Genomic DNA, 14,322 nt, shown 5'->3' with positions numbered 1-14,322 from the left:
AGAGAAACAATCTCTCAAGAATGAGGAAAAAATACTGACAGCATAAGGACAAAATGTGGGAGATATTATTGTTAGCCACACTCAGAGAATAACAGGCTAAGTCAGGAATTGAGGAAGAAATGAAAGAATCTTGCATGAAAGCTATGCAAGTGATGTCAGGATAAATACTGAACAAATGTATTGGCAAATGTGTGGATACATTTAAGCAAATTTTGTGTGGAACAATGACAAGGCTGATAAATTTAAGGAGAAAAACAATAAAAATTAAATACTAAACCATAAAGCATGTGAGTAGGGAGAAGGATGAATATAGTTGAAAGCGTTGGAAAACTATTGTCAGTTTCTTAAAAAGTTAAACATGCATCTACCCCATGGCCAAGTGATTCCACTATTCGTTATTTTTCCAAAGAAATGGAAACATTCACCCCCCACCCCCCAAAAAGGCTTGAATATAGTCATAGCGATTTTATTCACAAAAGCCAAAAACTAGAAGTCGCAGAGAAAGCCATGGATCAGAGAATTTATTTTAACAAAACAGAACAAAGAATGAAAAATTAGTGCATTCATAAAATGGAATACTTCTCATCAACTCGAAAGTAACATAAAACTGATAGACGTGAGATGCGTGAATTCCAAAAACATGCCGAGTGAAAAAAAGTCCAATACAAAATAGAGTATACCATATGATTTAACTTGTACAAAGTTCTATAATACAGAAAACGAATCTATGCTACAACAGAAGTCAGTTGTGTGGTTATTTCAGGAGGGTGGGGGTGGGAACTAGCTTTCCAGAGTGATGGAAGTGTTCTATACATTGATGGGATATAGATTATACAGGTACATTTTCAAAATGATCAAAATGTACAAGGAAGACCTGAACTATTCAATGTATATAAATTACATATCAACAACAAGAGGCATAGAATATAAAACTCAACAAGTAGAGGGAAAATTAGAAGGAAATCAAACTACAAACTACTTGCCAAAGAAGACAAAAAAAAAAAAAAAAAAAGGAAAGGAAAACGAAATTGAAAAAGAAGGACAAATAGATACATAATAAGAGTAAGTCCAAATATATCGGTAACCATAATTAATGTAGACAGACTAAAGTCTCAAAATGCAAAAGACAGATTGCCACCCTATGAATGTTTGGGAAATTCAGCTATTTGGCGTTTAATGCAATATAATAAAGATATAAAGAAAGAGAAAGAATGAAAGTCAAAGGGTAGAAAAAATACACAAGCAGAAAGCAACTTACAGGAAGATGGTAGGAATGCATTACTATCAGACAAAATTGGGCAATATGGCAAAAGCAGTACCAGAAATAAAGCAGGGTTCCATAAAATGATAAAAAGTTAAATCAAACAGATGTATATCAAAATTAAAAAATAAAGTATATTCTCCTAATTATAATTATATAGCTTCAAGATACATAAAATAAAATTTGACAAAGCCACTAGTAAATCTTGACAAAAAACTGTCATTATGAAGTACTTTCACTACCTAAACAACTGACAGAGAAATTGCACAATCTATTAATCAGAATAGAGAACATTTTAAACAACTGATGAGTCCCTACACACTGGACATGTCTAGAATATGAAACCTAGTAATTGGAAGATACCTATTATTTTTAGACTAACCTAGGTTGAAAAACAGGCCACAGTCTGGCCTTTAAATTAGCCTCAAAACTTTCAAAGGATTGAAATCATGCAGGCTACATTTTCTGTCTTTGGCTAATTAATTAGCAAATTCATTGCAAGCTACATTTTCTAAGATGTAATTAAGTTAAAATCCACACACACAACTGAAAAAGAAAAGAAATGCTAAATGTCTAGAAATTAGAAAACACGCTTTTTAAATGACTCATGGGGTTTGGAGAAAAATGGATACTAGAAGTGAAATAATATTTGTATGTGAGCTATCACTGCGTACACTACTTGCCTTGGAAGTCCTTGGGTGTAATTCCAAGGAATACCAATCTCATACAGACCCAGTGAAGGAACTTTGCGTGTAACAGTCGACGTAGGTGCCTCTGACAGCAGAGCAAAGCATGCTGCAGTTAAGGTTGTCAGGGAGAAACACAGTTAGAATTAAAAATACTGATGAAGACCTGAATAATCACACAAAAGGGAATAAACGGTGGTAGGATTCAGAAAATTTTACAGAATCGAAGGAGCAGGATTTGGTCCTCACTTCGTTGAGGAGTGTCATAAAAGACTCCAGATTTCTCTTAGGTTTCTGACTTGATGTTTGTGAGGTGGGTGATGGTCATTTCTTCACTGAGCTGTGGGAGACAGGAGGACAGGTTTAAGAGGAAAGATGATCAGCTAGGAATTGACAATATGTATTTTAAAGATGATTGTGAACGTGTCCACATTATGAAAATGTCTTCCGAGCTCAAATGTCCACTGAGATGCATGGGCGTGTGAGTCATCAGCACACAGGACGTGATTAAGATTGACAGGTATGGGGGATGGTGACCGAACTGGACGCAGCAGACGGAGCAGTGACATGAGGTTTTCCCATGGCCAACACATGGAGTGTGGCTACACTGCGACCACTCAGGATCCCCTTGGAAGCAGGCAGAGAGAGGATGGTAGGGTCCAGAACCTGACTGCTTTGCACCAAGATATAAAAGAGAAATGAGGAACGCAAGAAAATGACATAAGCCCTTTTTTAAAGAAGTTTTGTTAGATGGTAAGGAGAGAAAGGAAACAACTGGAGCTTTAACCATGAGAACTATTATTTTTTTCTAATTTTAAATTATTTAAGTGTTTATTTTTGAGAGAGAGACAGAGTGTGAGTGAGGGAGGGGCAGGGAGAGAGGGAGACACAGAATCCTTAGCAGGCTCCAGGCTCTGAGCTGTCAGCACAGAACCCGACATGGGGCTCAAACCCAGGAACCATGAGATCATGACCTGAGACGAAGTCAGATGCTTAACCAACTGATCCACGTAGGTGCCCATACCGTGAGAATTATTTTTAAGAATTACACAGAATTGGTCACGTCCATGGTCTTAGAGAAAGGAGTCAATACAGAGGGAAATATTAACATTGAAAGAAAGGACTGGGTTTTTCACTGCAAATACATCCCGGAAGAGGGCAGATGAAATCAAAGGCACCGGTGAAGGGGCTGACCTTGACCGGATAGGACATCTCAACTTCTGTGGTTGGAAACAAGTAATGAGTATGGATATCATTATAATAAATTTCTCTGCGGAGAACTGGAAGTCGAGTTGCTTCATACATAAGTTTTATTTATTTTTATTTTTTAAATGTTTATTTTTGAGAGAGAGAAAGCGTGAGTGGGTAAGGGGGAGAGAGAGAGAGGGAGAGAGAGAATCCCAATCAGGCTCTGTGCTGACAGCAGACAGCCTGACGCAGGCCTCAAGTTCATAAACCATTAGATCACGAACTGAGACGAAATCAGACTTAACCGACTGCGCCACCCAGGCGCCTCCATAATTTTTATTTTTTAGATCTTACGAACTTCTCTCCTTTTAAGTAGTCTGCTGCCAAAATTTAAGATTTAAAAAAACGTTTTAAACATTTATTCATTTTTGAGAGACAGAGTGTGAGCAGGGGTGGGGAGAGAGGGAGGGAGGGAGGGAGACAGAGAGGGAGGGAGAGGGAGGGAGAGAGAGAGAGAGAGAGAGAGGGAGAGAGAGAGACATAGAATGCAAAGCAGGCTCCAGGCTCTGAATTGTCAGCACAGAGCCCAGTGTGGGGCTTGAACTCACAGACTGCAAGATCATGACCTGAGGTAATGTAGGTCACTTAACCAACAGAGTGACTTGGGTGCCCCCAAATTTTAAGATTTAAAATTTAACAGGGAATCAAGGAAAATGGGAGACATATTAATCCCACATAAAGCTTTCCATTTGCCTGTATCCTTCAAAAACCTTTCACCCATGTATTTGCATATACTGATGCTGATGACTGTTATCTCATTAGGCTCTAGGAAATTTTTGTTAATTGGCCACAGGCACATATTTGACATAGCAAACGCAGTTTTTGTGGAAAGACCACCTTGCTCTTGAACAATGGTATGGAGAGAAAGAGTCCAAATATATTGCTTACAAATACTACAAGCACAATCCAAAGAGAAAATGAATATCACTCTGTTCTAGTAGCAGAAACCACTCTTAAATTTGTATCTCTGTTGCTAGTTTGGGGTGTCTTTCTTTACAAATTTAGGGAGTTGGAAGAACAAGAGGCTTTCTATCATTTCAAGCTATAGTTCACTCTTGAATTCCTATGAAAGCTTCTTTAAATTGCTCAGGGCCAGACCTTAATGCGCAGAAGTACAGAAGAATGTACATTTTTTTTTTTTGTCAGGGGGATGTGGGGGTAGTTTGGAAGTAATTGTGTCAATATTTCAAAGGGATGAGTTGTCAACAAAAGCTCGATATTCCTCTTTATCCATTTGTCTCCACAAAATGATAAACACCTTCTCCAAGTTCAATTTTAAAATACATACATCCAAGCACCTTGTGCTATTCCAAGATAAATTTCAGAACACTTTTTAATCAATTCAGTTATTATATTTAGAGACTTTCATCATGCTTTCGTACATTACAAAACAAAAACGAGAGATTCGGTGTCCAACTATAATCTCTATAAATACAGAACGCTGAACATCAACTTATTTCCTGGGAAGTCTGAGGCAGCAGAACATAAGGATGAGGAGGTTAGGTATCACTGACAGACCACAGAAGATGCAAGTCTGTTTCCTAAGTGTGTTAGGCAAATGAGCACCCATGAAATGCAGCCCACCTTACATACTTGACCTCATTTCACCTCTGGAATCACTTGAGGAGGTGAAAACTATTCTGATTCTGCACTTAAAAACACAGAGACAGAATTTAAATAGCTCACCTAAGTTTACATGTCAGAACACAGTTTGTTCTGTATCATCTGTATCATCTATTTAATTCAGTCTTCCCCTCCCACCTGTTCCTGGATCTCGGCCATAATGAGAATCATGCATTTTCAGAGGGAACTAAATTGTAGGAAATGTAGAGGGAACAGGTGTCACAGGACTTCTGCCCACACAAAGGAACTAGTGGACGTCCTGGGAACCTTTGGCCATCATGTTGTCAGTGACTTTAGACTGTCCCTCCTTGGCAAAGGCCACCCTTGTTCACAGAGATACTCTCAGATGTTAGGATGATAACTCTTTGCCAGAGCTTAGTGCCCAAAATGGACCTCAATCAATGTGGATATAGTAAGCAGTATTAAGAGAGTCTTAGGAAAGCCACACATGGGTGCTTTCTGCTTGGGGCTGGATTGCATTGCACAAGTCCTAATTCCTACCAGTGGAACCAACCCATGGAAAAGCTGATCACCTTCCAGACTAACAGTAGAATCTGTGATAAATACTATGGTCTGTAGTTTCTTTTTGGGTTTTCACTTCTTATAATAAATATTTGGCAAATAGAGTAAAATGTTAATTTAAGTACTGTGTGTTTCAAATTTTTAAATTCCTTTGTTATCTCCCCCATGGGTTCTAAATAGCTCAAGTGTCTATCATGTGAGCACAAAAAGGAGAATGTAAGTACTATACTATTATGATTTATTTTTAACTGTTTAGTGATTCCTAATACCCAATTATTTTTTTAGGTTTATTTAATTATTTAGAGAGAGAGAGAGAGCGAGGGAGAGAGAGAGAGAATCTTAAGCAGGTTCCACGCTGTCAGGCAGAGGTCAATGGAGGGCTCAAACTCACGAACCCTGAGATCATGTCCTGAACCAAAATCAAGAGTTGGACGTTTGACCGAATGAGCCATCCAGGTGCCCCAATACCCAATTCTTAAAGGCCTCCAAGTACCGTGGATGCAAATGTTGTCTTTTTAACAGCTTTTATGACAAAAACATAAGAAAGAAACTGCATTTCTCTTTAGACTTGCTTTCCCACCAAACTTACCATTTTTTGTACTTACTTGATACTATATCACTGGGTATAGCAAAATAGCATTTTCATTAAAATACTCAAAAAAGTGATTTTTATACATTATGTCATTAAAAAATAGATGTTGGTGAAGAGATGCTTCTTTTAAGACTATAGTTTACTGAGGGGCGCCTGGGTGGCCCAGTCAGTTGAGTGTCCGACTTCGGCTCAGGTCATGATCTCGAGGTCTGTGAGTTTGAGCCCCGTGTTGGGCTCTGTGCTGACAGCTCAGAGCCTAGAGCCTGGAGCCTGTTTCCGATTCTGTGTCTTCCTCTCTCTCTGCCCCTCCCCCGTTCATGCTCTGTCTCTCTCTGTCCCAAAAATAAATAAAAAACGTTGAAAAAAATTTAAAAAGACTATAGTTTACTGAAAAATAGTATTAAGTTACAAAATATATAAATCATGGAAGTGATTAGCTACATGGATTAAGTTTTATATAAGATGAAGTGACATACATTTAGCTTCAGTATGTTCAATGTATGTTCTGCAAACTCATCTACAAGTAACCAAATAGCAACTGGTTAATGAGCACTTAATGTCTGCCTAGTGATGGACTGAGTTTCCAAAGCATTATCGCATGATATCATTATTAACAACCACCTGAGGTTTGCATTGTCATCCTCAATTTTCCAAAACCATATAATTAATAAATGGAGTAAACAATGATATGTGTTCAATGATATGACTTCAGTTAAAAAAAAAAGTTAACTCTCAATGGTTCACAGACCTAAATATAACAGCCAAAACTATAATGATGTATGTTCCTAGACAAAAAAAAAAAAAAAGTAAAACTTTGGTTAAACACAAAAATCATGACCCATAAAATTTAAAAAGTTTGCAATTTTGTCAAAAATAAAAATTCCAGTCTTTAAAAAATACTGTTAAGAAACAAAGTCAAGCCACAGACTGGGAGAAAATATCTGTGAAACATATATCTGATAGAGGACCTGAACACAGAATATATAAAGAATACTAACAACTCACATGAGACAAAGTTCTTATAAGAATTCAGCTGATGTTCTGTATATATGACTAATTTGCCAAATTCAATTTTATCCCTAAGTATTAGAAACCAACATTGTGAAAATTAACTTATAAGGCACACAACTTAGTAAGAGAAATCACAAAAAATAAATCAACAAGCTTACTTCAGTACCTAGTTCTAAATGTGTAGCAAAAAATGTGCATGCTCATTATGAAGAAATGTATAAAAATACTGAAAATCATCCGATAAGACCTAAATAGAGAGATGCACCATATTCACAGATAGGAAAAGTTTGTGTGATTTATTTCTTCTCATAAATGTGTTTTTTACACATTTATCCAATTCCAAACAAATCCCAATAGATTTTTTTTCCTTGTATGTGCAATTTGGCCAGCTAGATCTAAACTTTACATGGAAGAGAGAAGAGTTAAGATTAGCCAAGAATTTTTTTGAATAAAGATAATAAAGTCAAGAGATTCTCCTACTACATACAGAATCCTTACAAAGGTACAATAATTAAGAAAATGGATAACCAAAAGAATAAAGCATAAGAAAAGTTCCACATACATGGAACTTCATTTATGGTGTAGTATCATTGAGATCACTGAAGAAAGAATATTCAAAAGATCATATGGGAGAATTGCCTATGTTGGTGAATTTTATTTTGATGCCTCTTTTCCAAAATATCAAGTCCTGATGAATTAAAAAAGGATGACTATATATTTTGCTTTTCTCAGATCAGTCCCAGTTTACACCTGCAACTCTAGAATAATTATTACCGCCTTTCACTAACAGAGATATCCAGGTTTGGATGACAAATTATACGATAAAACCTAAATATGTCAAAGTATATCTTTAAAACTTTTACAAGAACACCCAAACAGACATTGATATTACTAGGATAGACAAAGCATTTCTTACACAAGAACCAAAAAGACTACGTTGTCTACGCTACAAAAATTTGGGACTTCTAGACAAACACAGGCTTACAATTTGTCTTTCAAATAAGAGCAGTTTAGGATTTAGTAATAAAATTAATACTCAGAAGAGCTGGAATAAGACGGTTTTAGAACAGGAGAACTAGAGATGACAGAACATGGGAGAATGTAAGAGTCCAACTCAAGACCTTAGAACAATCCCATCCTTTAGAATTTCTAAACATGGGTAAGGTGACTGAAGCATAAAGAGCACTGAGAGATGGGAATTTCATGACACGGTTTATAACCCCAATTTCCAGAGCCCCCGAGGACTGAAGTTTTACAGCTATAATTGTATCTATAGCAACAAACCAGAAGTAACTAACAGTCTTGTCTTTCCTAATTTACTTGTGGTTCTGACAGGACCAACAGGTCTATTTCCCAAGATCTTCATACCAATTTTGTTTTGTTTTGTTTGTTTAGTCATTTATTTATTTGACAGAGGGAGAGAGAAAGAGAGAGAGAGAGAGAGAGAAAGAGAGAGAGAGAGACAATGAGCAGGGGAGGGGGAGAGGGAGAATCTCAAGCAGGCTGTGTGCCCAGTGTGGATGCCACGGTCTGGAGATCCTGACCTGAGCTGAAACTGAGTAGGATTCTCAACCGACTGAGCCACCCAGGTGCCCCCACACCAGTGATGACTTTCATTGAATGGGATTTTAAATGGAATGTCTGATCAGAATCCTATTTTATGAGATGCGATGTCATGTTGCCGTGCACTACTTTCTCTCACTTCAAACTCCTACCTTTATTATTCAGAGGTGAAACATGAATTTTCATACATTCGTAAAATATAGCATGAGACTCAAGAATCAAATCATTCTCTAGCATGAATTAACCATGAGGAAATGGTCTTGTTTCGTTTCATTTCTGTGAACTTAATTCTTTTTGAAAATGTGTTCATTCACTCTCTCCATCAGCAAACCTTGAGCTCCTTCGAGGGACAGAGCTGGCTAAGTACTGTAGATACAAAGATGACTAAGACCCACCCACTGGTCACCTGAAGTCCACGTTCTCAGGAAAGTGAAGGGGAGAAAGCAAAAAACAACAACTGGGGTGTGTACGGGCTGGTCTTCCTTCACTGCGAGTGACAAAACAATGGAGAAGAGCTTATGTTACACAAGGGCTCATGCAATGGACTGAATTCCAGGGACATTTCTAGCTCCTTGTAAGTGGAGATCCAGGAGACTGAAATGTATCATCAGGAGGCTGTGTCCTCGCTAACTTGCCCGTGGCTCCACGTCCTGTAGTGCTCAGCCATTCCAGGCTTACATGCCCATTCCAGAAGACAAAGGTTCGGTTTCCCAAGCCTTCCGGGAAAACCCCAAGGGTGTTTGGGACTTCCAGCCCTCTTACCCTCCACCCTTATCCCTCACCTCCATAGACATGCGCACTTATAGCTGGAGGGGGGGCGGGGGGGGGCGGTTGGAGGAGGAGGTGCAGCGCTTAGGTCAGGTACCTAGCCCTGACACCCCCCCCCCCAGGGGGCGCTGTGACTCAAGAGAGGACTAAGCGACTTTCAGAGTAGTTGGAGCAGGTGGGATCAGTTGAGTAGATTTCCTTTCTTAATAAAGAGAGTGATTTATGTAAGGTTATCTGATGGGTACTGGTGACCTTTAATCACGTAAGTTTTTTTTTTTTTAATTTTTTTTTTCAACGTTTATGTATTTTTGGGACAGAGAGAGACAGAGCATGAACGGGGGAGGGGCAGAGAGAGAGGGAGACACAGAATCGGAAACAGGCTCCAGGCTCTGAGCCATCAGCCCAGAGTCTGACGCGGGGCTCGAACTCGCGGACCGCGAGATCGTGACCTGGCTGAAGTCGGACGCTCAACCGACTGCGCCACCCAGGCGCCCCTAATCACGTAAGTTTTATAGGCGGGACAAAGACAGTAAATTCATTTCTGCACATGTTAATTTACCGTGAGAATTTCAGGTAAAGGTCTTCAAAATTGTCTGGTTATGTGAGGGGGTAAGATTGGGGTTCTCCCACTAGGCATTCAGCACAGAAGGGGACCTTGGGGCTGTGAAGTGAAGTGCATTCAGGGAAAGTCAAGATCTAAGCAATTACCACCAGCACCATAATCCCAGGAAATAAAATCAGTACCATGCTTTAGTGTTGCAGTGTCCAGTAGAAAGGAGGTTCCTTTAAAACATCAAACTCTGAAGTATACTTGAAATTGACTTGAAAAACAAAACGATTTGCAAACAACCTTTACCTGCACCTTTTTGGGGGGGGGGGGGGGGGGGCAAGGTTTTTGTTTGTTTGTTTGTTTTGTTTTTTAAAGTAGTCTCTACACCCAAAGTGGGACTTGAACTCACAACTCTGAGATTAAGACTCTCACGTTTTTCCAACTGAGCCAGACAGGCACTCCCCAACTATACCCTTTTTAACAAGTAGAGCCCTGTCATTTCCTTTTGCCAGAGTTTGTGGTTTGGTACATGCCTCTGGATAATTTGTGTTTATTTTTTTCACAGCTGTACCACATCCCCGTCTGCTCCTGCAATACAGGATTCGGGACAACTCATTGCTCAATTTTATTCTCTCACGCAAAGGCAGGGTAAAGAGTATGGAAACTTACCCTCATCCAAGCCAGGGAAACAGGTCTTATGTTGACTTCAAATGTGCAATTCTCGATTAGTAAAAATAGGGTCCTGTGTTGCTCCTTATATTTAATTTAAAAACAGGAGCAAAACAATTTTATTGTAATGCAAACTTTGATGAGATAGTGCAATTGACCTTATGGACTATCTTCTTATTTCTAGCATCCCTGTGATTACACCTTTTAGCCCTGAGCTGTGTTTTACACATGGTCCAGATCTGTCATTGCCGTTTAAGTCAACACTATAAAAATCCTTAACCAAAGGACTTTTCAGATCATAATTTCAAAATGAATTCTTCTTTAAAAATAAATCACAAACCTAGTTAAGAGTGTTACAGTGCATAGAAGTAGCAATTAATGTGAGAAACATAAAAAGCTAAAATACTGCCTTTCCAAAGCTTTTAGTATAAAGGACCCCGTAATAGCCAAGGCGTTTCTGTGGGAAAACTGTATTCACTTGCTACTCCTTACTTTTAAACTCATCTAGTTGTAAAGATAAAAAATAAGTACAGAACAACCCAGAACTTCTGAATTTGCATTTATGAGTGCCTTTTCAAACTCTTAGAAAATGCTGTGCACTATAAAGTGTTAGACTGAGTTTTAATGCTTCCCTGAAGAACATCATAATTACAGTAATGCTCACGGTGTATCTATGATCTTAAATTTAGGCATATATAAGTGCAGGTTTGCAAATGAATATTAGAAATTTCCAGGCTTAGAATAATGTCTTTATACACCTCTATCTTCTCATAAGTAATTAAAAAACATCAATTTATATTTTGAATTTCTGTCATACTTGCTCTTCTTAAAATCTGATAAGGTATAGTTATAAGTCTGAAATAACATCTTAGCTCTTCCGTATTTCTTAAAGGACATTTTCAATACAGCTGTAGAAAAAGGATCGATTCTCTTACGGATGTGTTCTATCTACGTCTATCCATGTCTGTATTTAGGATGCATTTTGGTCATGCACGGTAAAGTCCCAGACAGAGAGGATTAGTACCCTTGTCTGCTCCTTATCCGTGTGTGTAAGTGAGACTTGCTATGGAATGGGATCCTCTTACCTTTAACTGTAGAGTGGGAATGATCTCATTCTTCTGTTCACTTGCACAGATGGGTTTTCTGCTGAAGATCTTATCTCCATCTTTGATGGTTTGCAAGAGTAAAGTGGCCAATGCTCAGGTCAAGGCCACCAGTCTGGGCAGCTCCAAGGCAGTCGAGGAAGATACGCGTGTTTCCCATTGCCTTGCTGAGAAGCCACTTGCCTTCTTTATTCAGAAGTTGTTTTTAGGACTTGCCCTTTGGATCTGCAATCAGACCAGTCATTACTCACGACAGCCTTGTGAGGGAGGTTTCATTATTCAAAAAGTGGGGCTCAGAGAAGCTAAGACCCTTGCCCCAGGCAAGGTATAAAATGAAAAAGAAAAAGGATTGTGAGAAAGTCTTCTTGTGCAGTCTACGGTCTGAGTAACCTTACACTTGGCCGTACATTGGTCTTGCACATATGTCGCTGGTCACCTCAGTGTCGGCCGGTGCGCTGCCGTCAGGGGACTCTTACATCCCTTTCTCCTCATGCCCAGAGTTGCTTGAAAAAGTCTGACACCCTAAGCTGGAAGTCTGATCAAATGTTCCTTCATGATTCACTCCCAAATCAGGCTCTCTTGCTCTTGAAAATTCTCTCTCCAGTTCTGTCCAGAACACGTCTCAATGAATAAGGAGAGGGCACGGTTCCTCTGGAGCTAAGGTAGGCAGGAGCCAAGAGATTCTGGAGCATTCTGTGCAGGGAAAGCCCTCCCCCGGGGTCGGGGGAGTGGGGCAGGGGGTCTGGAGCCGAGGTGGTGCGGGCCTGGAACGTTCCGGGGTGCTGTGCACCTGTGTCACCTTGGTGAGAGGACCGGAGCTGTAGCGAGCGCTGCCCTGGCGTGTCCCTCTGTGTGCTGCCCCGGGGCCGCCCGGGGGGCTCACTAGGAGGGTGTGTGCGAGGGGCCCAGGCTCGCTGAGGCTGCAGGACCAGGACGCCCGGACCTGTTGAGTCTGCTCTAACCAGGTGCAGGTGTGTGTGAGCAGCGCTAACCAGGTGCAGCTGTGGGTGAGCATTGCCCACTGCAGCCCCTCAGGCCCGGAAGACTTCCAGCAGCTCCCTCCGGCAGCGTTCCTTCCAGGCTGATTCCTTTAGCTTCTAGTTGCTCCTTCAAACCACAGCTTTCTCTCTGCCCCAGGGCCGGCGAACCTGCACCGGGAGCCTCAGTCCCACCCCTGCAGGGGCAGCTCCTGGTGTGGGGCTGGCCTTCCCTTCAATAGGGGGTCTACTCTGTCTCGCCCCCGCTCTGTGCCGCTGCTGAGTCAGCCCTCAGTCCTCCTTCAGGACGAGCCGCCCTAGCAACAGGTGCAGACCTGGTGCGCCAGGCGAGTCCGGAGTCTTCCTAGGGGTGGTCTTGGGAACTCTCTAGGCGGTGGCTCTATTTTGAGTTTATGGAACTTGTGTTTGGCCGTGGGTTTCAATTCAATAAAAATCTGATTTCTTAAGTCTGACGGAGAAATACATATGATACATATGATTTCACTTATAGGTGGCTTCTGAAAAACAATAACAACAACAACAAGACAGACACAGGCTCATAAATACCGAGAACAAACTGGTGGTTGCCAGAGAGGAGGTTGCGGGGGACGGGCAGATGAAGAGGTGCAAACTTCCAGTGGTAAAGTAGCTAAGTCACAGGAATGCGGGGCACCTGGGTGGTTCAGTTGGTTAAGCGTTCAACTTTGGCTCAGGTCATGATGTCGCAGTCTGTAGGTTCAAACCCTGCGTCAGGCCCTGACAACACAGAGCCCGGAGCCTGCTTCCGATTCTGTGTCTCCCTCTCTCTGTCACTCCCCTGCTAGCATTCTGTCTTCCTCTCTCTCAAAAATAAATAAACATAAAAAATTTACATAAAAAAATAAGTCGCAGGAATGAAAAGTACATCGTAGGGAAGATAGTCCACAATACTGTAACAATGTCTTGTATGGTGACAGGTGGTGACAGGCACTGCATAATGCACGCACTTGTCGAATCACTATGTGGTACACCCGAAACTACATTTCCTCTATACTTCAATAACAAACATTTGTAAAAATCTAATTTCTAATATCCCTGTTATTTGAAGCTGCTCTTTTTACTTACAGGATTTGGTCAAAGCATTTGTCCAGTTCATGGTAAAACTTTGTACGAAGAGAAGATTTTCTTCCATGTAGATTTTAAGTTCCTGGAAAAATTAAGACTATACAATATCTATGTAGCTCTGTCACAATTGAGAGAAAGTAAATACATATATAGGTTCAATGTCAGAAAAATAAATATTCAGTAAAAGGTATTTAATAATTATTGCCACTACCCGCCTACATATGCATGCAACTTTAACCCTGCACGGACTACATTTTAGGTTGTCGTTGCTATTTATTTCATACGAATCACGGATTTCATAAACGTTCATGGGTTATACCAAATGCTCACTTTTTCGTATTGCCCCATATATTTCCCTGTGAGAAGCGTCTAACTGAGATGTCCATTTAATGCACTGAAGTCCAGTACTGGCAACACCAAGGGTTTATGCTGATGAATCTGTTTCTCTGAAGGGCATGGAGTTGGGGTCTTGCTTTCTGTTCCCGGAAGGGAAACATTTAAACACTGACAGCAGCTACTTGGAACCCACCTTGGTAGCGTAAGGGCTTGAGTCTAACCTCCCTTGAAAGGCATATAAGTTTTCCTAGCATCCAGCCTAAGTGTTGAAAAGGAAAGCAGGACTGGCTTACCGCTGATCCGTTCTCG

At 40.4% G+C, this 14,322-nt stretch overlaps 1 long non-coding RNA gene across 1 annotated transcript; it reads right to left on the bottom strand.

Moving 5' to 3' along the window:
- Nucleotides 1-2,130: 2,130 nt before the first annotated feature.
- LOC121020807 (uncharacterized) lies at nt 2,131-13,790 on the bottom strand. Its single transcript, XR_005786295.1, has 3 exons — nt 13,678-13,790; nt 11,579-13,091; nt 2,131-2,287 (listed from the first exon to the last, which is right to left on the bottom strand). It is a non-coding gene; the product is annotated as an uncharacterized LOC121020807 (long non-coding RNA).
- Nucleotides 13,791-14,322: the final 532 nt, after the last annotated feature.

This window comes from Herpailurus yagouaroundi, unplaced genomic scaffold (genome assembly GCF_014898765.1).
Source record: "Herpailurus yagouaroundi ecotype Mexico unplaced genomic scaffold, PumYag 251, whole genome shotgun sequence".
Classification (NCBI taxonomy): Eukaryota; Metazoa; Chordata; class Mammalia; order Carnivora; family Felidae; genus Herpailurus; species Herpailurus yagouaroundi.
This window is presented reverse-complemented; position numbering and strand designations above follow the sequence as displayed.